Source organism: Protopterus annectens, chromosome 2.part0, assembly GCF_019279795.1.
Source record: "Protopterus annectens isolate FY-2018-M chromosome 2.part0, PAN1.0, whole genome shotgun sequence".
Taxonomy (NCBI): Eukaryota; Metazoa; Chordata; order Ceratodontiformes; family Protopteridae; genus Protopterus; species Protopterus annectens.
In genome coordinates, this window is record NC_056728.1 from 1,370,837,622 (window position 1) to 1,370,864,919 (window position 27,298).

Genomic DNA, 27,298 nt, shown 5'->3' on the forward strand with positions numbered 1-27,298 from the left:
TCAAAGCAAACCATTTCCAAATGGATATCACACTGTATCCATTTCTGCCACAGACTACATGGGAAACCACCCCCTAATTCTGTTTGTACCCATTCCACTAGGGCAGCCTCCACTTTCACAGCACTCCTCAGAGGAGTTCCCATCAGGGACATCTTAGAAGCTGCCGCCTGGACCCCTGTCCATACCTTTACAAAGCATTACCACCTACCCCTTTTCTCTAAAGCTAGGGCAGGGTTTGCCTCTGCAGTTCTGCAGGGCATGCTGACTCATGCCTAGGTCTCTAACTAATCCTTCCACCCCTCTTCTCAGCTTTGGGAATCCTCCCACAGGTGATGACTGCAACAGTGAAACATGAAGAACATAGTAAAGTTGTGTACACCTACCATAAATGTAGATGTTCGAGTGTATTCAATGTTGCAGTCCTGGTTTCCCTTCCTCCTTCCCCCTTATATCCTCTTTCCTTAGGGGTACATAAGCTTCTCATGGTGGCTTTTAGCCACCAGGACCACTTCACCATATTTCCTTGTGCTTCTTTCAGGTTAGGGCAAGAAAAACTGATGTAATGGCGTCAGCTGCCTTGGTCTATAGCATTGATGAGATCAGACTATGGGTGACAGCAGCCGACGCAGAAAAACATTGATGCTGGTATTTGAGCTGGCTGAGGGCTACCATAGCAGGGATAAACCACAGGTGATGACTGCAACAGTGAATACACTCGAACATCTACATTTATGGTAAGTGTACACAACTATAAATGTTCTTCGTGTTTCACTGTTGCAGTCATTACATTTGGGTAATGTGCTGGCAGGTTGCCCTCAGTCGGCCTGAATAACAAAGTATTGGGTCCTGCGTTGGTTGCTGTCTCCTCTTCCATTACGTCAGGTCGTCAGGAGTATAAAACATGCAGCCGATGCCATTTTATTCAGTCTTTCTTGCCGCGCGGTGCCCGAAGCAGAAGCAGTTCGCAAGTGCCGGTCGGCCGACTCGGGAAATTTTCGTATTCGAGTTTCAGAACCGAAGTCTTCAAACTAAAGCTAAGTACCCCATTCCGGAAACTTTTTTCTTGCTTCTTACCGATGTCAGTAAAAGTTAATAATTGCATTACTTGTGGAAAGCAAATTCCTCATAAGGATTTTCATTTGTACTGTATTCCTTGCCTGGGCCCTGATCACAACATGCCTTGCTGTCAGTTTTGTACTAAATTTAACCAATGCACTAAGCGTCGGTATGTTTTTGCTTCTAAATATTTTGGTTCAAGATTTAACTATCCTGAAATGTCATTGGTTAGCAATCCGACTACCAGAGTTCACAAAAAACGCAAAGAAAAAGACAGAAACTGATCGTCAAGGTCCAAAACCGATGACAAAGCTTCTCCTAAGCCAGTCGCTGGTTCACTGGTACTCAGTGAGGTGCTTTCGCAGTCTCTGATACCCGCTACTTTTGAGTCGCAGGCCTCTACCGAGACCCTTTCAGAGTCCGGTATGCCATGAGATTCTCATAGTATTGAACCTGCGGATGTCTCTCCCTTAGATGGTTCTGGAGCCACTGAGCAGGCACTGACCTCAACATTTTTATATTAAACCGACGCCAGCAACAAAAACAAGGTCAAAAACAACTTCTCTGTCTAAAAAAATGATGCATGAGCCACGTGCTCAGGCCCCTATGCCTAAAAAACAGATGATCAAAATGGCTGAGGATTTCATTACCTTGATCAGGGGTTCCCAACCCTACCCCCCTGCTAAGAGGCCTAGGCAAGGCACTGATTATGAGTCTTCAGATCAGGTTTCCATTTCTTCTGATCAGGAATTTTCTATTCCACCCAATGAGGATTCTGATGCAGAGGAATCCATCCCATCTGCATCTCCTCCTGAGGATTACTCTTTTGGAGAGACTTTGCATACTTTAAGGGAATGTTTTCACTGGGAGAGTCAGGACTTCTCTGAATCAAAAAAGAGGCTTAGTGATTTCCTTCTTCTTCCTCAGCATAGGCCTTCGGTAATACCTCCTGTATTAGACATTGTTGATGATGTGTTCTCAGAATCAAGCATGGCTCCTGATTCCCTGCCTCCGGCTCCTAGTAAGCCAGACAGATATTACAGGGTTCCTGACTCCCACAAATTTCTTTTCAAAAATCCTGCTGCTCATCCTGAGACTCTCTCTCAGGGTCCCATGGGTGTAAAAGCTTCTACAGTCAAAAATCCTACCCCTTCTGATAGAGATTCCAGGGAGCTGGATAGATGGGGTAAGAAGGTTTATACATCTGCAACCTTGGCAACCAGGGCTTTAAGCTGCCAGTTTCATATGCTAAAATATCAACAGCATGTTATGGGCTTACTGAAACAGAAAACTATGTTGATTTCTGATTGTGTGGAAAATAAAGAGTTACAGGATTTATTGCATTCAGCAGAACAGGTTGGAAAGCATACTTTGCAAAGTAGTTTTGATTCCTTGGAGGCCTCTTGTAGGGCCGCCGTTACTGGATCTGTGATTAGAAGGCATGCCTGGCTCAAGGAGCAAAGTCTGCCTGATCATGTTAAAGCTAAATTGTGGAATGCCCCTTTGCAGCATGATACTCTGTTTGGTAATAAGGCAGAAGAAGTTTTGAAGAAAATGGAAGACAAAGCTAAATCTCTGCAAATTGTAAAATATTTCTTGCAAGTGCAGCCACCCAGGTTCAGTAGGCACTGGCCTACTAAAAATTGGTCCTTTCCTGTGTCCAACAGAGCTAATCAGGGCAAATCCAGGTGCTCAAAAGGCTCAAGATATCAATCACAGAGTTCTTATAGGTCAAAGCAATGGGGTGCCTCCACCTCCAAATCTGGAGGAAACAAAGCACAACCCTACAGTAAGCAGTCTCAGTGACTTTCCTCTACCATCACCAAGCACTTATCTTTTGGCAGCTCCCTTGGGGGGAAAACTAACACTCCATGCTCAAAAGTGGCAGTTAATTACCCAGGACAAGTGGGTATTATACATAGTATCCCAGGGGTACAGATTTCATTTCCATACTTGCCAATTCCAAACGGATGGCCGGATCTGCCACAAAATCAGTGGACAGAGACCCAGAAACAAGTCATGTCCCTCATGGATATGGGGACTATTCAACCAGTACCAGAAAAGGAAAAAGGACAAGGTTTTTATTAAAGACTTTTCCTGGTACCCAGAAAAGACAATTCATGGCACCCAATACTGGACTTTCCATTCTGAACACGTTCCTGGACATTCCAAAATTCAAAATGCTGACTTTGCAACAGCTACTGCCTATGCTAGGCAAGAATGCTTGGTTAGTAACTCTAGATTTAAAAGAGACATACCTACATATCCCAATAAGAGAATCATGCAGAAGATACCTCCGCTTCAAAGCAGGTTTTTTGCATTACCAATTCTCTGCACTGCCTTTTGGCTTATCTACTGCTCCCAGGGTCTTTACAAAGTGCCTGGCACCAGTAATTGCATTCTGCAGACAAAGAAACATACAAATTTATCCTTATCTGGTCTCATTCAAGCAGAGGACAAGGACACTCTTCTTCTACATCTGGCATTTGTAAAAAGGCTTCTAGCATGCCTAGGGTACACCGTAAACGAAAATAAATCACAACTGGTACCCTCTCAAATAATTACATTCCTGGGTGCAAGCTTGAATACAACTGCCCAGATGGCTTACCTCACGCCAGACAAACAAAGGAAACTGACAACATACTTCAAACAAATGGCAACAAGAACCCAGTTATCTGCAAGACAAATTCTGCAGGCTTTGGGGTTCATGGCATCCTGCATTCTACTAATTCCATATGCGAGACTGCATGTGAGGAAACTTCAGTGGTACCTAAAAAGTTTATGGAGTCAACATTGTCACAGCCTGGAAACAATGATTCCTCTCATTCCCTGCCTACAACAGATGTTTCTTTGGTGGGCAGAGACATGTCACCAAAACAAGGGACTGTCATTCACTCTACCCCCTGCCCACCCAAACCCTAACTACAGACACATCAAGCTATGCTTGGGGGGCCCACCTGGCAGGGTAATGCATTCAGGGCAAATGGAGCCCAAACCAAATGCATCTGCATATCCACCAGAAAGAAATGCTAGCTGTTCAGAATGCTCTGACAGCCTTCAAGGACTTACTTCATCCAGGACAACTATTGATAACAACACCACAGTTATGTGGTACATAAACAAGCAGGGGGGGTACACATTTCTACCCCCTTTGCAGACTAGCCATGGCCTTGTGGAACACAGCCTTGACTTACCAAATACATCTCCAAGCTCAATTCCTGCCAGGAAAGCAAAATACTCTGGCAGACGACCTAAGCAGAAATCTTACGGACCCGCACGAATGGAAACTGGATCCACAAATCTTCAGCATCTTAACACAGAAATGGGGGAGCCCAGACAAAGATCTATTTGCCTCTCCCCAAAATTATCAGTTGGACAAATTCTGCACAAGACCTCATCACAAAAAAGCATGGAAAGTAGATGCTCTATCCTTCAGCTGGAAAAAAAAACTATCAGTCTATGCCTTTCCCCCTCTGCCTCTTCTGTCCAAAATCTTACTAAAAGTCAGACAGGAAAAAACAAAAATGATCGTAATTGCTCCGGACAGGCCTCGCCAGCACTGGTACCCGCTTCTAAGGAACATGTCACATCTTCCTCCATGGTACTTGCCTCAAATACCTCATCTACTGCCTCAGCAGAACTATCAAATTCTGCACACTCAGCTCCAAACTCTGAATCTTGCAGCATGGCTAATCAACTAATTATTCAAACCACACATCTCAGTAAATCTGTAATGGATGTTATTTTGGAAGCCAGAAGGTCTAGTACTACAAAATCTTATGCTGATAAATGGAAGAGATTTTGTGCTTGGAACCAAGCACAAGGAATAGACACAGCAAAGCCCAATATTCCTCAGATTTTACAACATTTAACTGAGATGCTTGACAAGGGCCTATCTTTTTCTTCAATAAAAATACATGCTACTGCCATCTCAACTCATTACAACACATAGCCCTCCCCTCTTTTCTCATCCACTGCTTAAACAGTATCTTAGAGGGGCCAAAAATGTAAGGCCTCCCAGAAGAGCACCAACTCCTGCATGGGACCTCAATTTTGTACTGGAAAAACTCACCCTGCCTCCTTTTGAACCAGCAGCTACTGCGGATATAAAAATTCTATCGTGGAAAGCAGCTTTTCTTTTGGCAGTCACTTCAGCAAGAAGGGTACAGGCTCTCATGGCAGTGGAGCCTTTCATTATATTTTACCCGGACAGCGTGTCCCTCAGGACCAATCCTTCTTTTATGCCTAAGGTGGTATCCATTGTGGCTCTTAACCAGACCATTCACCTGCCAACATTTTACCCAAATCCGCATAACAAGGGGGAGTGGATTCTGCATTCATTGGATGTACACACACAACTAAGATTCTACTTAAACAGGACCAAATATCTAAGAAAGTCTGAGCAACTACTGGTAGCATTTGCTGCAGGAATAGAGGTGAAGGCTATATCAAAGCAGACTAATTCTAAATGGAAGCCACTGCATTTGTTTCTGCTATTTGTACCATGGTAAATCTGTGCCCAAGGGGATCAGATCACATTCCATCAGCGCGCTGCCTCTACTTCAGCAGCTTTTGTCAGAGGGGTGCCAACCAAAGATATTCTAGAAGCTGCTACTTGGAGCTCTGTTCATACCTTTACAAAGCATTATCATTTACCTCTCTTCTCCAAATCCAGGGCAGGCTTTGCCACTGCAGTCCTGCAGGGCATTATAGCCGCTCCTAATGCTGTTTAGTTCCATCCTCCCATCCATAGCTTTGGGATTCTACCCAAATGTAATGACTGCAACAGTAAAACACGAAGAACATAGTACAATTGTGTACACTTACCATAAATGTAGATGTTTGAGTGTATTCACTGTTGCTGTCCAGGTTGCCCACCTGCCATCCCCCATTCTATACCTTTTCTTTCCTTCACTGTACTCAAAAGCCTTTGTGGTGTATTTGCTTTTAGTTGAAGGTAAAGTTTATGTTTCTAAAATGCATTTATATATTTACTGTTTATTTATATATATATATTTTGCTCCCCATTTGGGGGGCACCTGACATCTCGGGCAAGAAAAACTGAATAAAATGGCGTCGGCTGCATGTTTTTATACCCCTGACAACCTGATGTCATGGAGGAGGAGACAGCATCCGATGCATGACCAAAGTCTTTGTTATTCAGGCCGACTGAGGGCAACCTGCCTGCAGATTACCCAAATGTAATGACTGCAACAGTGAATACACTCAAACATCTACATTTATGGTAAGTGTACACAACTGTACTTTTCTCCAGGAGGGGCTGATACAGTCAACTAGTGTCAGAGCCATGGACTACAACTAAATTCCAAGAAATGCATAGTAGTATCCTTTGGGAAGTAATCCATCCCTGGTAACGATCACATTGACAACACCCTCTTAGAGTTGACCCAGTTGTCAGGGACTTAGGGACACACACAGATACTTTGATCACCACCTGTCTACAGTGGTGAGGAAATCATTCTGTGTTGCGCAACTTATAAACAGAGGTATGGCATCTAAGTCCAAGGAAGTCATTGTTCCACTGCATTCAGCATTCATCAGACCTATCATTGAGTACAATGCCCCCCTTTGGTATGTACCTAACCAGGCATATCCAACAATTGGAATGACCACAGGAGTTCATCAATAAAAGAATACAGGGCGTAAGTAAAATGTCCTATGCAGACCGCCTCAAGGCCCTATCCCTGTATTCTGTCTCCTTCAGGCTTTTGAGGGGAGATTTATACCTGGCATACAGGGCATTGTCATACCCAACCTCCTGCATATCCACAAAACAAACAGTACCAACATTACCTGTTTTAAAGACTTAAACCGTGCCAGTGATATAAATAGGATGTGCTGGAGAGATAAGTATGTATCCCAGAGACTACTCTGTCTATGAAACAGGCTCCCCATCCATGTGAAGCAGAGTTCCTCCCTAATCCAATTCAAGTGCAACTTGGACAGTTGGATGGGGAACTGGAAATTCATCTCTGGTTTGGCACCTATGTCTATGAACACAGGCAACCTGTTAATGGCTCATCTCAAGGCCCCTGCTTACACTTATCAAGGGCATCAGAATTTGTCAGAGGTTTGGGATGTATGGCTAAGCTTAAAAAGGCCCTTGTGGTCATTAGCCTAGTAAACACCTATGAACCCATCAACCTACTATTTTTTCTTTATTCTGGAAGGTTTCTTCTGTCTAATAAAGCCCACATTTGCTTCTCATCTTGGCATTTTTTAATTATCCAAACCAAAACTTAAAACAAGAAGTGATGCCACAGTGAAGTTTTATTAAAAAGCATATAAAACTGTGTAAAATCAAGCAAGATGAGCTCTTTCGGCTTTCACCTTCCTCAACTCTATCAGTAGCCAATCGGAGACTCAGTTAAGTACTAAAAACAGCCAGTAGGATTCTGATTACATTGTTACAACTAGTATAATGTAGTGATGACTTCAGTCCCATTCATAAGTTCCTTAGTCTCATTCAAGCAATCATAGTTTGAAACAAAGGGGGTGTGCCCAATCAGTATCAGCGTTTTAGGCGATCCCTCTTCAGAATAGGTTTCATTGGTAGAACCTCATTTAGGCCAGGTTCTTTATCCACCCACAAGTCAGCTATCCACCTAGTCTCTTCGTATTATGTTAGTTCTTTCAGATTCCCTCTTCTCATATTATTGTTTACTCTTTGCAGAGACATAAAGCGGCAGGAGTGTTCAGGATTCAGTTTTATGTGTTATACAGAGCGTTAGATTTCTATTCTTTATATTTCTAATATGCGCTTGTATCCGTATCTTAAAGGGACAATACATTTTTTCCTATATAAAAACTCATGCATTGCGTGCACTTAGCTACATATGTAATATTTTTGTTCCACAAACTGTCACAAGAGGTACCAATTGGAGGTGTCCGAATAACCACGAAGCAAACGTGCAGCAGCCACAATAGGTTTAATGAATAAACGCCAACAATCTCCAAAGCATTGTCATCCACTAGACTTCATCAGATGTAACAACAAACCATGAACTGAAGCAGCTTTTATACCCTCCCCTTCACATTTAATTGAATAATTTATTAAAATAACTAATTAGTACCACTCAACATCGTCCATTAAAAGGCTTTTAATGGAAGATGTTGAGTGGTACTAATTAGATAGTTATTTTAATAAATTATTCAATTAAATGTGAAAGGGAGGGTATAAAAGCTGCTTCATTTCATGGTTTGTTACATCTGATGGTCTAGTGGATGAAAACGCTTTGGAGATTGTTGGCGTTTATTCATTAAACCTATTATGGCTGCTACACGTTTGCTTCGTGGTTATTCTGACACCTCCAATTGGTACCTTTTGTGACTGTTTTTGGTTTCCTAGTTCTTTAAGGTACCTGACCTATTCGGTCTTTTTGATTTTTTGTTCCATAATTGACATGTTTATAGGTTTTATATATCTTTCCTCTTATAGGATGCTGGAATTGCTGTTCCTGTGTTATAATAATAACATGCTGTACAGTGCCACATTTAAAAGTACCAGGTCTCTGTGTTTCCACATTCTTTTTCTTGTCTCTGCATAATAGCCGTTTTAAGTTTCTTCTATTTTCATAATAAAAACTCGGCTTATTCCGTACTATGCTTCTGATGGACTCATATTCACCATTTTTTCTATATTATACCACTTATTTGCTTTACATCTTGACTATAGGTTGGTGTACATCTGACTTTCTTTGAAATTGGATCTCTTTTAGATCTATAATTGTCATTATCATTTTTCCTATGTAAATATGGTTTACCACTAGTCCTTGATTGTTGTATATTTGCAATAGCATCATTGATCTCGGTGTCTTTATAGCATCTTTGTGTTAAGTCATCCACTGTGTTCAAAACGTTTTTGTTATATCTGTTATCCTCAGTGTTTAATCTTGATTGCTGTAGTAATTTGTCGTTGATTACTTGTGGGAATATGTGTCATGGATGCATGCTCGTACAGTGTAGTGTGTTGTTTCTCCAACATATTTTTCTGCAAGTTCGAGTCTCAATTGTTCCATCTCCATTCTTTATAATGGTGACATCCGAAAAATCAATTTCAGTTTTTGAACTCTTGACTTCGAAGTCCAAAAATTCTGTAGTGGTCTTCAGATAACTCACAAATCGACTCAGTTCAGTTTCTTCACCATCCCATAATATAATAATGTCATCCACAAATCTCTTGTAATATAGGAGTGTATCTCTCCACGTATTATTCAAAAGAAACACAAAATCCAATTCCCACTGTGCCATTACTATATTCGAGTATGAATTGGCACATGAGGTGCCCATAGCTACCCCCCATTTTTGTATGTAATATTGATTTCCATACATGATGACGTTGTTCTCTAATATGATGTCCAGTAGGGAGCATAATTGCATGATATCAGCTGTATGATATTCATTGGTCATGTGTAGGAATCTTCTGATGGACTCTGTACCATAATTATTAGGAATGACCGTAAAGAGATTCCTTACATCCATTGTCACAAGCAGCACTTCTTCATGGGGAGGATTATTTTGGCAATATACTGACAAAGTTCTCACAAAATCTTCAGTATCTATTAATACTGTTGTTGCTTTTTCTAGTGTCTTTTTTAATCTGTGCTCAGTATATATAGGTAATGGCTCCATAGCCCACCCTGCCCCTGACACTATGGGGTGCATAAGGAGGGTTAACTAGTTGTTTGTGTATCTTCAGTAGGGTCATTTACTGAAAAATAATCATATCAAGTCCATATTAATAAGACATGTAATCATAAGATCGTAAAGACTGTGGCTGATGTTTGCTAATAGTCTATCCAATTCATAGCTTTGTATGGGTTGATGTGTTAATATCACTCAGAAGTTCAGACATTTCTGTTCATACCATGTGCTGTCCATGACCACAGTTGCACCTCCCTTGTCTGCTGGTCTGATTACAATTTGCTCATTGTTCATCAACATTTGTAACACTTCCTTCTCATCTTTATTTGTATTGTGAACATTTTTCGATCCATTTGTTTGTCTCATTTGAAAGACCTCATTTTCACAGATTTTGGCAAAACATCTGTGAAGATAGGTGAAGGGTGCCAGCCTAGCCAGACAGAATTTTGTAGATAATTCTGTCATTTGTAAATATTAATGTAAGCCACAGGCTTGTTCTCTTAAATCTGAAAAGACTGCATTGGATATTGAAATGCAAAAATGTAACAACAGTGCACTCTGCTGTAAGAAAGCTAAATCAAGCATTTTATGACTGTCTTTGATGTCAATATTCAGAGCTGATATGTCTAGAGAGAGGCATCATGCCTATTGTTTTAAGACCAGAGTTAATGGCTAGAATTTGCTTGTATAAATGTCCTTTATTGCTCTGATTTCTGACCAGGTGTAAAGAATGTATATGTAGTTTCTGTTAGCCTGGTAACACCAGGAAAGTGTGAAGAATGATGTCATGTGAAGCAGCTCTGTGTCATCAATTTAAAGAGAGAAAATCAGAGAGCTCTGAGCATTTGTCTTGAGAACATCCAACATCACCAGGGATCTATATCAAAAGAGTGAACTACCAGAAGAGCAAACCACCTAGTGAGCTAAAACCAAAACATGAACGGATTTCCCTAACCAACAGCGCCATGCAGGTATACCTAAACTAATACAAAAAAGTAACATAACACACTTTTGCAGGGGGGCAAGCCCCCCTGCACCCCCCGCACCACCACTACTTAAATATACCAACTCCGAGGTTGCACTACAGTGGGGGAAAGGATATATTCCCTTATCCCCAGAACCCCACTGCTGGCCAAACAAATCCGTTCGATGTTTTACCTTTCGCTCAATAGGTGGTTCACTCTTCTGGTAGTTCGCTCTTTGTGTGTCGACGTATTTGTATTCCTGGTTTCCATCTTTCGTGATTTTGATATAGACCTCATCACCAGCATTGCCTGTTCTTATATGTAAGGTTATTTAGAAGTGTGTTTTCTTTTAGCTATAGCTAGGAAGTAGGAAGATTAGACAAGTTTGTTTTCTGTGATGTCAGAACTTTTCTACCGTATTATTTTAAGTATTTCTCTGTGATCTCTGATCTTGTGTTTTTATTATTTATTATTAAATATTTTTAAACCTTTCTACTGTGGCTGTTTTGTGTTGAGATAATTTAAGCTCTATAGTACATTGCATGTATATAGCGATACTGTACCAAGTTACTCTAATAAGCCTTGACTGTTCAGTCACACTTACCATTTGGATAATAATATTGCACAGTAATAATTGGACACCCTTTCAGAAGGGACTTTAAGTAGATGATACTAGTGGGTGGTGGCAGCTGGTACTACCATTTAGTCTGTGCAGAAAAGGGGCACAGCTGGAGAACCTGTGCCAGCCTTCCCCAGGAATGTCTGTGTGGTTGTATGTAACTCTTATCTCAAAGTGTGTGTGTGTCAGCTACTTGGGCAGGGATACGAAGCACTGGTTGGACAGAGAGGGTGCTGGAGGTTTTAGCTTGCCCACTAGGCTGAGATCTGGACCCTATAGCTGTGCCAGTGGGGATTCTTATTGGGGACCTGGAGAGAAAGAGATAAACCAGCCCGAGACTGACTGTGATCTGTGCATACTCTTAAGGGAAATTGTACTTTACTGTGTGTGTATTTATTATCCTTTCCCAAAATGGATGCCCCTCACTGGAGTTAGTGGTGAGGATTGAGGCTCCTTGATTGCTGGGCCAGTGCACGGGAGTCACAGCATCTGTTATGGGGGGCAGTGTTGGGGCCATTACAATCGGTTTCTTAAACTTGTTAATGTCCGCATTACTTGCATCACTTGTATTATTAAATAGTTGTTTTAAGACTGTATTTCTAGCAGAATATTTAATATCAAAAACAAATTCATTATGTCTTGATGTTGTTGCAGGTTTGAAGGACAGACCTTTGTTTAGAATCTGATGTTCCATATCTGTCAGCATGTATTTCGATAAGTTGGCCACTAGATTTGGTGCATTCACATAGAGATATTGCGCTTTTTCCAATCTCTGCTCTGGGATCGATTTCTCCTGTATATTTTCTTCTACTTTAGAAATATAGGAAAATTCGAAAAAAACGGCAAACTTGAAGTTTTAGAGCGTGCACTTCCAGCATTTCCATTTTCAGTACTGATTGTATTGTTTTGTATTCCATCTAAGAGAGTAATAGTAGGATCTTGTGTGTTACTCTGCGTTCTCACACCTGTTTCTGTAGCTTTAGCTGTATTTGTCATCATTTTTTGACTCTTTTGTCTTTTTTGGTTACTAGTATCTGTTTGTACATTGATATTTGAAGCATTTTCTTTCTCTTTCCTTTGTTTATTTGAGAAGCATTCCACCTCCTTGTTTCTTTGTTAGTTGTATTAGTACATGATTGCATGTTGTTTTTAATTACCTTCTTCTCCCCATGCTCATCCTTTTCATCTTTAGACCATTCAAATATATTTAAATTACGAAAATCATTAAAATCACATATTAGCTTTCTAGTTTTTACATCCTTCAGTTTATCATCGTATTCAATCAAAGCTAGCTGTAATTCAGTAAACGTATTTAAAATTAAATCAGGTATATCTTGTTTCTCAAATTCCTTCTGTTTAGACTCCAAGAACTGCTCTACTTCTTTCTCAACAGGCAAGAAATATTCCAACAATAATTTGATGTAACTCAAACTTGCATTCATATTAATTTACTGCCATTTGGCTAACAGTTCTGGATACATATCGCCATAAAAGGGCATGCATTTGATTCGCATCCCACTAGGTATCATACCATGATGTATACATGCTTCCATGTGGAAACACTGCTATTGTAAGCGTTTCAATTTAAAGACAGCTGTTTCCACTTGTTTGAAAACAGATAAACATTGCTCAAACGAATGACTTACTTTTTCTTTAGTGTATACAACGTCAGTAAAACACATCTGCAACAGAGGGTTACTGTTGTTATTAGCGTTAAACATCTCTTTAACTCTATTGCTCATGTTCTTATCTGTCTCAAAATAGCTTATCTCTCTGGGTGGTAACTCAATTCCACTTCCACTTGATTACCCTCAACCATGTCTGGTCTATTGGTACATAAATGAACAAACAAAATTCAAAGCCAAATTGGGCCAGTAAGATCACTTCCCGAAAAGTATATCCAAATCAAAACTTAAAACGAGAAGTGATGCCGCAGTAAAGGTTTATTAAAAAGTATATACAACTGTGTAAAGTCAAACAAGATGAGCACTTTCGGCTTTCGCCTCCCTCAGATGTATCAGTAGCCAATCGGGGACTCAGTTAAGTACTAAAAACAGTCAATAGGGTTTTGATTACGTTGTTACAACTAGTGTAATGCAGGGATGACTTCAGTTCCATTCATAAGTTCCTTTTATTATAAAAACAGAAGAAACTTAAAACAGCTATTATGCAGAGGCAAGATAAAGAAGGTGGAAGCACAGAGACCTGGTACTTTTAAATGTGGCCACTGTATGGCATGTTATTGTATAACACAGAAACAGCAATTCCAGCATCCTATAACAGGAAAAATATATAAAACCTATACATATGTCATCTGTGGAACAAAAAATATATATGTAGCTAAGTGCATCCGATGCACGAGTTTTTATATAGGAAAAACGAATTGTCCCTTTAGGATATGGATACAAGAGCATATTACAGATATAAAGAATAGAAATCTGACTAATGCTCTGTATAAACACACAAAACTGAATCCTGAACATTCCTTCTGCTTTATGGCTCTGCAAACAGTAAATAATAATATGAGAAGAGGGAATCTGAAAGAACTAACAGAATACGAAGCGACTAGCTGTATAGCTGACTTGAGGGCGGACAAAGAACCTGACCTAAATGAGGTTCTGCCAATGAAACCTATTCTGAAGAGGCGTTGTCTAAAATGCTGATACTGATTGGGCACACCTCCTTTGTTTCAAACTATGTTTAGTTGAATGAGATTAAGGAATTTCTGAATGGGACTGAAGTCATCACTACATTATACTAGTTGTAACAACATAATCAGAATCTTATTGGCTATTTTTAGTACTTAACTGAGTCCCCGATTGGCTACTGATAGAGCTGAGGAAGGTGAAAACCAAAAGCACTCATCTTGTTTGATTTTGCACAGTTTTTTATGCTTTTTAATAAAACTTCATTGTGGCATCACTTGTCGTTTTAAGTTTTAGTTTGGATATACTTTTCGGGAAGTGATCTTACTGGTCCAATTTGGTTTTGAATTTTGTTTGCTCATTTTTAATTATAATTTCTCTCAATATGTACTGGCAAATCTTAAGTGTTATTAACTTTGATAAACTGTCAAAACACTTTTCTCTGAAGTATATGGTAGAGAGAGGAGATAAACTGTGGCCACCCCATCTGCACCTTTATTGTTGTCATCCCACTTGTGTGTGTTACTGTGCAAATGTACATTAAGTTTAGAATATGTTGGCATAACCAGATTTCAGTGATTGCTAGTAAATGAGGTTTATAAAGGAATGTCCAGATTTGGAAGATTAGGATTTTGTTGTACTCATTAAATGTATTCATAATTCTCAACTCTCCAGATTTTCACTGAATGTCTAGATTCTTTTCTCATATTTTTGATAAGTTCCACATAAAATTTGTGGTTTTCTCGTAAATCATTGAGGACCGAGGTCACTAAGTAATGACATAAATTTGGGTTTTCAGACTTCATAGCCTTTGGAAGGTACATGCTAATGCAAAACCTGTTATTGTAGCAACTTTCTAAGTTTATAACAGCAATATTTTTAAAATCTGTCTCTTGATTTTCAGCCTTTGTCTCCCTCCCCCCTTTTATTTTTGGCTTTGATCAAATTTCTTGCACTTAGAGGGTGATAAGTATGATTGCATTGATTTGGGAGATTTCATTTCCTGATTCTATTCCCAGTAAGCATTTGTTTCTGTAAGTGCAGTATTTCAAGTGTATCCTTCAGGCTCCATCATATATCACCACAAGCAAGAACAGACAACGTATGAAGAGACTATAGTCAATTCTTTGCCTCAGTTTGTTCTGAGCTGATATTGTCTCATTCTTATGATGTGAAAAATCTGTTGTGTTTAAAGTCTCCCACGTGGATTGAGTGCAGCAGACCTCACTGTGGGACATTGACAGGTATGATTCACCTCTTTTAGGACAGACATTTCATATGACTTACGGCTTCTTTTCTCACAACTAGAGGCCTGAAGTACAGGTAATCCTGTAATAGATTTGGAGAACATTAACAACGCTAAGTATGTGACACAATGTGATTGTGGTCTGTTTTTCTGTGAGGTTAAACATTCTGAAATAATCTTTGGGAGAAAAGATGTCCGGGGTGTCTAGAATGGAAGAGAATATCATCTAGATATGGAGGCAACTGTTTCCCCTAAATCCTGACTTAAGGTCCAAACTTTGGACACTAATGACTTGGCCACTGGCAAAAAGTAGTTTTTCAGAGGACATAATCATATGATGACTTGTGACTTGACACAGAGCAAACTTGCAAGTAAATATATATGTAAGTAAAGAGGCTTAGAGCTAATTGAGGATTTATGTTTGATGTGAAACAGGTGGCTTGCAAGCACCACTTTGTGATTCAGTAATGAAACCTAGTGTTGTCCTAACAAATTGTGTCTTCCTGCTAGTGGCAATAAATACCTTTTGGTTGTTCAGAGCAATGAGGAAATGACCGTCTGTGGTCTTAGTGAAAAGAAATTGTATTGTATTGCTGAACAGCAGAAATAGATAACCAGGAAAAAATGGGCAACTGTTATTCTGTGTGTGTGTGTGTGTGTGTGTGTGTGTGTGTGTGTGTGTGTGTGTGTGTGTGTGTGTGTGTGTGTTACACACACACACACACACACACACACACACACACACACACACATTAAAAACTGTATCAGAGAGAGAATGCAGTTTATCATTTTGAGACAACAAACATGTTCTTAACTTACCAGATGATATAAAAAGAGGACCCTCGTTGAGTTCCATGAATAATTTATCCTTTCTATCACTTGGCTTTTGGCAGCTCTTTTTCTTGAACTTCCCGGGCAAGGAGATAGACACTCACTCCTTATGATACACAACATGTTGTGATATATCAGTTTCATAAATTATCTCACCCACAACCCACCCCCTTGTTATTTGCAAGAACAGGCAAGGTTTGTCACACCCATTGTTAATAAGTAACGTATTAACATATACTTACTTAACTTAGGGAAATCCAGCAGCTGAGGCCATTTAGGGGATGGCTACCACAATGGATGGAGATCAGTGGATACATTAACAGTGGATACATTAACAAATTATCTTTTATATCTAATATTGTGTTTGTGTCTTCACTGATGAGTCCTATGGTTAGATTTAATCCCAAAGTAAGACTATTAGAGTTACGCTACAGGATTATAATGGGGTGCTTACTAATGCTGAGTACTGTGGGAGCACCCATCCAAAAGTCCTGAATCATTGACTAGGGCATCTTGAGTTCAACTGGTCAAGGTGACCAGGCCTTATAAGGACAAACCAAGCAAACACTAAATGCAGCCACTACTAAAGGGGAGGAGACTGCAGCCAGGACCAATTAGCAGAACATCCAGTGGCACAGAGAAGTCAGTTGCTCACCCAACAAGGAGGTAAATATAGTTATAGACAACTGTTCCCTGTGCTGAGAGTTAGAACTATTTACCTATCCACACCTAGAGTGGTCCTCTTCCCAAAGGTAACAGCAGTCTCAGCAGTGAGGGTCCTGCCATTTCTTCTAGTTCTTCCACTCTACAAGGAATTTGGAGAAGAAAGGATTTGTCCAAGGCTGGAGATCACCTTTTTGTGAGTTAGAAATTATGAAAACTCCCTTCCCCTGTGGCAGGATAGCTGTAGTGTCCTGCAAGTTCCAAGAACCAGGCAGAGCCTTTAAATATATGATTACCATAACAATGAGTTCCATTCCCCACAAGAGGAAGGATCTCCACAAGGTATGAAAAGCAGCACTCCCAAAGAGTGCTGTGCTCCTTGAACAGCTAGAACTGAGCCTTAATCATGCCTTCAACTGGAAACCAAGGGCAGAACTTGTCAAGGGTCCTGAAGTGAAACAGAGACCTGGCAGCAGGCATCAGTAATCTCGTGGATGACTGCTGCAGGCCTCCTATGGTGGCACTAGGTACCATTCTATTCATGTGGAGGGCTGTTCCACTTGAACATAGGCAGAAGGCTTCCTTACAGCTTCTACCCCTCCTACAAGACTAAGCAGCTGAACAGGAGCCCAGAATGACCCCCTAATTAGAGGAGGGGAGTGTCAGTTAAATGAGGTCAGAGACGCCAAGGATATCTCTTTTAAGAAACTGTCTTTGGAACCCTTGGTACAGCAACCCACTCCCTGATTCCCAAGGGGATGCTGAGAAGATTGCCTCATTCCAGGTTTTGTCCTCAGTATCTAACATTTCAAAACTATAGCAAGGATATCTGGCAGCCTGAGCAATGCCCGTATTTGGCACACCAGTGCCCTCATAGTTGAGGATTAGGAAAAAAAGGTCCTCTTTGTTGAGTGCAAAAAAAAAAGTTCAGCAAAGATCTGTTATCTACTTAATAGCTTCTTGCTAAACTGTACCAAAGGGATATTGTATATCTGCATAGCAGCTCCTTGCTACAGTTGCTAACAAACATTTTCTGTCATTTTAACAGTTGTGATGTTTAAATTCTTACCGATAATGCTTTCAGAAATCAAGAATCACCACTCCTAAAGCACAGATCACATCCCATATCAGCTTGTGCCTGGGAAAATCACCACCTTCTTCCTGCCCTTCCTTTGTGTTTGCAACACCTAAGTAGACTGTGTAAAATGAAGAATCTCAAAAGCCTCACCCCTACCAGGGTCCCATCCAGCCAGAAGTTCAAAGAGATTCCCATAAAGTTCCTTCTGAAGCAAAAGGCAGGCATTCCAGTAAATTCTCCATGCTCCCACAAGGAGGCAGAAATTAGTACTAAGATCATCAAGAAGAAGAAGGGGCTCTAAAAGACCAGGCATTAAAGCCATCCCAGTCTAAAGGGGGAGAGAGAAGGAATGTCCCTCCCTTCCTAGGAAAAGAAAGCAGTCAGCAAGCACCACTGAGAGTCTGATCTTAGTTTATCATGGTTAGACACCCATGTGGAAAGAGGAAAGTAAAGAATGAACAGTAGAAGAGAGAGAGCAACCAGGTTGGAGCAACCCCTCATCGGTTAAACATAAGTTTGATTTTCCACATCTTATTTATTTATTTATTCATTCATTCTAAAAGTATGCAATCTGTAGTTTTCTAATTAAAAAAGGAAAAGTTGCCAGTGTAATAATAATTTAGGGATAACAGTAATATATTAATAAAATAATTATCCTAAAGTAAGAGAAATGAAGGAAAATCCAAACCAGAAACAAGATAGATTCCCAGAGGGTAACAAGGGGGCTGTCTTCCCCTCCAACTACAACAAACTTTGATCATTAAGGCAAATCAGGTTGAAGCCACTTAGCATTTCTCCTGAGATGTCTTGGAAGCCTCTTCTTTCTCTTGTTAAGAAGAGAGCAGACAAGAGAGTGGATGGACCTTCTGTTGAGCAGGGGTGTCTACCCACCACCCAAAAATACATTAAACAGGGATTGCAAACTCTGCCTAATATACGTTCACTCTTTTTGAAGGGAGTATCAGGCAGAATGCCACACAGGTCATTGCCAAGAGATGTGATGTTGGTCAAACCAGCATGCTTCCTGCTCTTACCACAGAATCCACCACAACCAGAAAAGGCAGTGTCTGAGATCAGTCCATATCAGCATAGCTATGAATAAGTTCAAGTTGAGATCTTCGCAATATCACAAGCACAGGAAAATCTTCAAGTGTTTCCAGCATAATTTTCAACATAAATAACTAGAAGGTGAAACAAATACTTAAGGACCCAATTCCCAACAGGGTAGTGGGAATACATTCCCTTACTACACATTCCCTCCTCTTGTGCCACACAGAAAAGATTGCAGCCTCTGTTAATGTGGAAGGCCCAGAGGTACCACCTCAATATTAGTCTTGGTACTTCAGCAAAACATCATTCCTGTCTGCACGGCATTTAGCCCTCTTAAGAAATTTTCCATCAGTGCCCCTTTAACTTAAGAACATTATTATTATTATTATTATTATTATTATTATTATTATTATTATTATTATTATTATTACTATGAGGAGTATAAATACTTTATACCATGCTATCCCCATGCATAATGTACATGTTTAGGTATTGATTGCTGATATAACCGTTTAATAATTCAATATTTATGCAATAATAATAAAGCAGGTAATCAGTGCTTACATTCAGTTATCAATAACTTGCCATTACTAAGCATTCAACCCAAGCATCATTGGCATCAGATTTTCCATCCAGTCTTAATTCTCTATTTTATTTAGCATTATTCATTAAACAAACACAGTTAAACACACTATTTACAACCTAATTCAAAATCAGGTATTTATTGGTGATCGTATTCTTTTTTTCTCTATATTTGAAAGTCTTAGATCCTGGGTACCTTGATATTCTTTGTGTTTCACTGTTGCAGTCATTACATTTGGGGTAATCTGCTGGCAGGTTGCCCTCAGTCGGCCTGAATTCCAAAGTCTTGGGTCCTGCATCGGTTGCTGTCTCCTCTTCCATGACGTCAGGTCATCAGGGGTATAAATCAGGCAACCAACGCCATTTTCTTTAGTTTTTCTTGCCGCGCGGTGCCCGAAGCAGAAGCAGTTCGCAAGTGCTGGTCGGTCGACTCCTGAAATTTTCGAATTCGAGTTTCAGAACCGAAGTCTTCACTAAAGCTAAGTACCCCGTTGGGGAAACTTTTTTCTTGCTCCATACCGATGTCAGTAAAAGTTAATAATTGCATTACTTGTGGGAAGCAAATACCTCATAAGGATTTCCATTTATACTGTATTCCTTGCCTAGGCCCTGATCATAACCTGCCTAGCTATCAGTTTTGTGCTAGATTTAACCAACGCACTATTAAGCGTCGGTATATCTTTGCCTCAAAATATTTTGGAAACCGATTTAACTATCCTGAAATGTCGTCGGATAGCAATCCGACTACCAGAGTACACAAAAAACGCAAAGAAAAGGACAGAGACAGACTGTCGAGGTCCAAAACTGACAACGAAGCTTCTCCTAAGCCAGGCGCCAGTTTGCCGGTACTCAGTGAGGCGATTTCGCAGCCCCTGATACCCACTACTTTCAAGTCCCAGGCCCCTACCAAGACCCATGTGGAGTCCGGCATGCCGCGAGATTCTCAAAGCATTGTACCCGCGGATGTCTCTCCCTCAGATGGGTCCGGAGCCACTGAGCAGGCACCGGCTTCTGAGGGTGTATTCAGGCCACATCTTTTATATATAAAACTGACGCCAGCTTCAAAATCAAAGACAAAAGCAACTTCTAAAGCTAAAAAAACGACGCATGAGCCACGTGTACAGGCCTCTGTGCCCAAAAAGCAGATGATCAAAATGGCTGAAGACCTAATTACCTTGATCAGGGGTTCCCAACCCCCTCCTGATAAGAGGCCTAGGCAAGACACCGATTATGAATCTTCAGATCAGGTTTCTGTTTCTTCTGATTCCTCTTCTAATCAGGAATTATCTATACCACCCTATGAGGATTCTGATGCAGAGGAATCTATTCCATCTGCATCTCCTCCTGAAGATTATTCCTTTGGAGAAACCTTGCATACTTTGAGGGAGCATTTTCGCTGGGAGAGTCAAGATTTCTCAGAATCAAAAAAAGAGGCTCAGGGATTTCCTTCTTCTCCCTCAGCATAGGTCTTTAGCCATTCATCCTGTTTTAGACATTGTGGATAATGTGTTTTCGGAGTCAAGCTTGACTCCAGACTCCTTACCTCCAGCTCCTAGCAAATCAGACAGATATTACAGGGTTCCTGACTCACACAAATTTCTATTTAGAAACCCTGCTGCTGACCCTGAAACTATTTCACAGGGTCCAAAATGAGTTAAGGCCTCAACAGCAAAAAATCCTACCCCCTCTGACAGAGATTCCAGGGCACTGGATAGATAGGGAAAAAAGGTTTGTACATCTGCAACCTTGGCAATTAGGGCCTTAAACTCCCAGTTTCATATGCTCAAGTATCAACAACATGTTGTGGGATTACTGAAACAGAAAATGATGTTGATTTCTGAATGTGCAGAAAATAAAGAATTGCAGGAATTATTGCATGCAGCAGAACAAGTTGGAAAGCATACTTTGCAATGTGGTTTTGATTCCTTAGAGGCCTCCTCAGAGCCACAGTTACTGGATCTGTGATTAAGAGGCATGCCAGGCTAAATGAGCAAAATTTGCCTGATCATGTTAACGCTAAATTGCTGGATGCACCTTTACAGCATGATACTCTGTTTGGTAATAAGGCAGAAGAGATTTTAAAGAAAATGGAAGACAAAGCTAAGTCTTTGCAAACTGTAAAAGACTTCTTACAAGTGCAGCCACCAAGATTCAGTAGACACTGGCCTAAAAAATTGGTCCTTTCCTGTGTCCGACAGAGCTCAACGGGGCAAATCCAGGTGCCCTAAAGGTTCTAGATACCAGTCACAGGATTCTTATAGGTCAAAGCAATGGGGTGCTTCTACCTCCAAATCTGGAGGAAATAAAGCCCAACCCTACAGTAAACAGTCTCAATGACTTCCCTCTGCCATCACCAAGCACTTATCTTTTGGCAGCATCCTTAGGGGGAAAATTAGTACTTTATGCTCAAAATTGGCAGTTAATAACCCAGGATAAGTAGGTGTTAAACATAGTATCTCAGGGATACACATTCCACATCCACACTCTGCCAATTGCAAACGGTTGGCCAGATCTGCCAAAAAATCAATAGGCAGAGGCACAGAAACAAGTTATATCCCTCATGGATATGGGGGCTATTCAGCCAGTACCAGAACAGGAAAAAGGACAAGGGTTTTATTCAAGACTCTTCTTGGTACCCAGAAAAGACAAGGCCTGGCACCCAGTACTGGATTTATCAATTTTGAACACATACCCGGACATTCCAAAATTCAAAATGCTAACTTTGCAGCAGCTTCTGCCCATGCTGGGCAAGAAAACTTGGCTGGTGACATTAGACTTAAAAGAGGCATATCCGCATATCCCAATAAGGGAATCGTGTAGAAGATACCTCCGTTTCAAGGCTGGCTTTATGCATTACCAATTCTCTGCACTGCCCTTTGGCTTATTTACTGCTCCCAGGGTCTTTACAAAGTGCCTGGCACCAGTAATTGCATTTTGCAGACAAAGAAGTATACAAATCTATCCTTACTTGGACGACTGTCTCATTCAAGCAGAGAACAAGGACATTCTTCTTCAGCATCTGGCGTTTGTGAAAAGGCTTCTAACATGCCTAGGGTACACAATAAACGAAAAGAAATCACAACTGGTACCCTCTCAAAAGATAACATTCCTGGGTGCAAGCTTGAATACAACTGCCCAGATGGCTTTCCTCACGCCAGACAAATCAGGCAACTGACTACTTACTTCAAACTGATGGCAACAAAAACCCAGTTATCTGCAAGACAAACTCTGCAAGCTTTGGAGTTCATGGCATCCTGCATTCTACTGATTCCATATGCAAGACTGCATATGAGGAAACTACAATGGTACCTAAAAAGTGTATGGAGTCAACATTGTCACAGTCTGGAAACAATGATTCCTCTCATTCCCTGCCTACAACAGGAGTTTCTATGGTGGGCAAAGGCATGTCACCAAAACATGGGACGGGCTTTCACTCTACCCCCTGCCAGCCAAACCTTAACAACAGACGCATCAGATTATGCATGGGGCGGCCCACCTGGTGGGAAGATGCATTCAGGGCTTATGGACCCCAAAACAAATGCATCTGCATATCAACCAAAAAGAGATGTTAGCTGTTCAAAATGCCCTGACAGCCTTCAAGAACTTACTTCATCCAGGCCAACTACTGATAAAGACGGACAACACCACGGTTATGTAGTACGTAAACAAGCAGGAGAGCACGCACTCATACCCCCTTTGCAGACTAGCCATGGCACTGTGGGACACAGCCTGGACTTACCAAGTACACCTTCAAGCTCAATTCCTGCCAGGAAAGCAAAATTCTCTGGCAGACTATTTAAGCAGAAACCTTATGGACCCTCATGAGTGGAAACTAGATCCACAAGTCTTCGGCATGATAACAAAGAAATGGGAGAGCCCGGATATAGACCTATTTGCCTCCCCTCGGAATTATCATCTGGAAAAATTCTGCACAAGGACTTATCACAGACAAGCATGGAAAGTGGATGCCCTATCCTTCAGTTGTAAAAACCTATCAGTTTACGCCTTTCCTCCTCTGCCTCTTCTTCCCAAGGTCCTACTAAAAGTCAGACAAGAAAAAACAAAGATGATACTAATTGCCCCAGACTGGCCCCGCCAATACTGGTACCCAATCCTAAGGAATATGTCTCAATTCCCAGCTTGGTACTTGCCTCAAATACCTCACTTACTATCCCAGCAAAACAATCAGATCCTGCACAATCAGCTCCAAATACTGAACCTGGCAGCATGGCTGATCATGCAGTTATTCAAACAACACCTCTCAGTAAAGCTGTGATGGATGTCGTTTTGGAAGCCAGAAGGCCTAGTACTAGAAAATCTTATGCTGATAAATGAAAGAGATTCTGTGCTTGGAACCAAGCACACGGAACTGACACAGCAGAGCCAAATATTCCTCAGATTTTACAATACTTGACTGAGATGCTTGACAAAGCCCTATCTTTTTCATCAATAAAAATCCATGCCTCTGCCATCTTGGCTCATTACAACACAGAGCCACCAATCTTTTCTCATCCTTTACTAAAGCAGTATCTTAAAGGGGCCAAAAATTTAAGGCCTCCCAGAAGATCACCAATTCCTGCATGGGACCTTAGTTATGTGTTGGAAAAGCTCACCCTGCCTCCATTTGAACCAGCTGCTACTGCAGATCTAAAGTTCTTATCATGGAAAACAGCTCTGCTCCTGGCAATTACTTCAGCAAGAATGGTCTCAGAGCTACAGGCCCTCATGGCTGTGGAGCCTTTTTATCATATTTTAGCCAGACAGGGTGTCCCTCAGGACCAAGCCTTCATTTATGCCTAAGGTGGTTTCCAGTGTGGCTCTTAACCAAACTATTCATCTGCCAACTTTTTATCCAAATCCGCAGAACAAAGGGGAGCGGATTCTGTATTCCTTGGACGTACACAGACAACTAAGATTCTACTTGAGCAGGACCAAAGCTCTAAGAAAAACTGAGCAGTTACTAGTGACATTTGCTGCAGGATAAGAGGGAAAGGCTATTTCAAAGCAGACTATTTCAAAGTGGATAAGCCACTGCATTTGTTTCTGCTACTTTCACCATGGCAAACCGGTGCCCAAGGACATTAGGTCTCATTCCACCAGGGCTTCAGCTACATCAGCAGCTTTTCTCAGAGGGGTACCAACCAAAGACATTCTAGAGGCTGCTACTTGGAGTTCTGTTCACACTTTTACAAAGCATTATCATTTGCCTCTCTACTCTAAGTCCAGGGCAGGCTTTGCCACTGCAGTTCTGCAGGGCCTTATAGCCGCCCCTAATGCAGTTTAGCTCCAGCCTCCCATCCATAGCTTTGGGATTCTACCCAAATGTAATGACTGCAACAGTGAAACACGGAGAGAACATAGTGTAGTTGTGTACGCTTACCGTAAATGTAGATGTTCGAGTGTATTCACTGTTGCAGCCCAGGTTACCCGCCCGCCATCCCCCTTTTATTCTGGAGTTTCTCTTTCCTTCACTATCTTCTACAGCCTTTCTGGTGTATTTGCTTGTAGATGAAGGTAAGTTTGTATTGTTGCATGTATATATAGCTTATATATATATTTGTGCTACCCATCTGGGGCAAGAAAAACTAAAGAAAATGGCGTCGGCTGCCTGTTTTATACCCCTGACGACCTGACGTCATGGAAGAAGAGACAGCAACCGACGCAGGACCCAAGACTTTGGAATTCAGGCCGACTGAGGGCAACCTGCCAGCAGATAACCCTAAATGTAATGACTGCAACAGTGAATACACTCAAACATCTACATTTATGGTAAGTGTACACAACTGTACTTTCTATGCCAATGTCCCATACAAGCTCAGATGTCATTACAGCAATGCTATACAAGCCATTTTTTACTCTGGTCTTCTATTTCTGATTTTTAATGGGTAACAGTTCCATAGTTTTATTTTCTGTAGTGATCGTTTTCACCTTTTTTATTGATTATCTTTGGGTTTCCATTTTCTAGTTATAGTTTTCTTAGCTACTGTCAGCACTAGAAGTAACACATTCACCTCTTTAGAGCATGTTATTTTACACTAATTCATTAATACATCTCTTTACTGAAGTTAAATTAAGTTAAATTCTTTTGTTTCTTTTTAAGATTTACCATATTATTCAAGTATTTTTTTCTACTGAATTAACTCTGTACATTACAAAAATGTATGCTCCCAAGAACCTCTTTCTGAACCATAATATCTCCAATGTATACCTCTTGTCTTCATGAACAAGCCTTATAGAGGTATAGAACTATTTGGTCAAACATTTCAATGCAGAAATTCTAAATATTTTAATTTAGTTCCATACCTAGGAGTAAGACATACTTCCTTCCACTGATCATCCCTAATGTCTTTAATCGGTCGGTACTTGATATTTTTATTAATAGTGCGTTGTATGCTCTACTTACTTTTTTCTGGTCTGCTATTTTTGTTCTTGCCACAGTTATCAAATCTACTCTCTGTGGTTAACAAAATTACTGTCCAATCTCTGCATGTCTTCCTTGCATTCTAATATTAAATATGTATATGTAAGTTGATCCAAGTTCCATAACCCCCGGATTTGTTTAGCCTCATCTCATTTTAATAACGTAACTCCTTATGTCATCTGCTCGCAAAACCTTGATTCTTTCTTCTTCAAATGCTCTTGTTCTCTCCTGTTTATTACAACACTTATGTAACCTATTGCTGCTGTTCTGTTTTTCTAAGGTCTGACTTCCTTTACCATAAAGACTTGCAAAATATTGTTATGTATATAAGGCTATATATAATGTTCTTTATATTCATTTCCTAGATCTACCCAAATGCCCACATGTAGTCTTGTCATTACCTCTGTAAAGGATTCTGTACCTGTCCTGTGTTTCCATTTAGACATATATTCTGCATCTGAAACATACTAATCTAAGTCGTGTGGCCTTATAATATGCCTCCAAATCTGGAAGAACCAAACATTTATGTTCCTTTGTCAGTATTGTTTTTTGTCATTGGACGCCTTCCCTTTTGTTTTCCCAAAGAAACTCCTTACTTTCTTTTTGCCTGGTCTTCCATATCTGATCTCTCAGTTGATAAATATAAGCTTGGCCTATATAAAGAACCAGCAGGACCAAACCAAAATCATCTTATTAGCTTGTATTCTATTATCAGTCGATAAACAACAGTCTTGTCTTACTTATATTCTTTTGAGTAATTTCTTAAATTTTCTTAGATGTTTGCTCAGTATCCAGTTTCAATCAAATTTCTAAGTATTTCATCCTGTTTTGACCCCACACAAAGGGAAAGCTTTGTTCCAAGTTGTATATTGAAGCGTAGCTCAATACTATAGCCTTTGGTTTTGTATCATTTAATGTATATTTTAATTTATTTGACATTTGGTTACTGTGAAAGTCAGACTGGTTGGGTAACCCATTTTCAGTGGAGGCCTGGGGAGAAGAGCTCCATGTACGACAATACAATACAGTAAAACAGTGCAGTAATACAGTACAATAGTATAAAAAGAGTTGTATACAATAAACAATATAGACATGTTGACAGATTTTTAGAGGAGAAGCAGAACTAGCCATGAATGAGAATAAGGTGATACTTGAAGAATTGTTTGTTATACAGTTCTCCATGAAAGTATGGTTTGAAGTTGTTTTAACTTTGTCAAGATTATTTATTATATATCTGTATACATATGTACATATTTACAAGTAAAAGTAGGGCTTATCAAAAAAGGCAGAGAGAATAGTGCATTTGTTTGGGTATAGAGTAGATTACAGTAGATTACAGACTTCTGTGGGAAAGGGATAGTTGATGAAAGTAGGTACGATACAGATTGAATATATAAAGTTGAGTACTGGATGAGTGTAGAGTCAATTTGAGTTGAGTATTGGATGAGTGTAGAGTCAATCTGAGTTTGAGCAGAGAG

At 40.4% G+C, this 27,298-nt stretch overlaps 1 protein-coding gene and 1 pseudogene across 4 annotated transcripts in view; both read left to right on the plus strand.

Moving 5' to 3' along the window:
• Positions 1 to 27,298, plus strand: part of AP1AR (adaptor related protein complex 1 associated regulatory protein) — a 1,076,438-nt gene that overhangs the window by 904,476 nt on the left and 144,664 nt on the right. The window lies entirely within an intron of this gene.
• On the plus strand, positions 15,849 to 15,983 carry LOC122793850 (annotated as a pseudogene).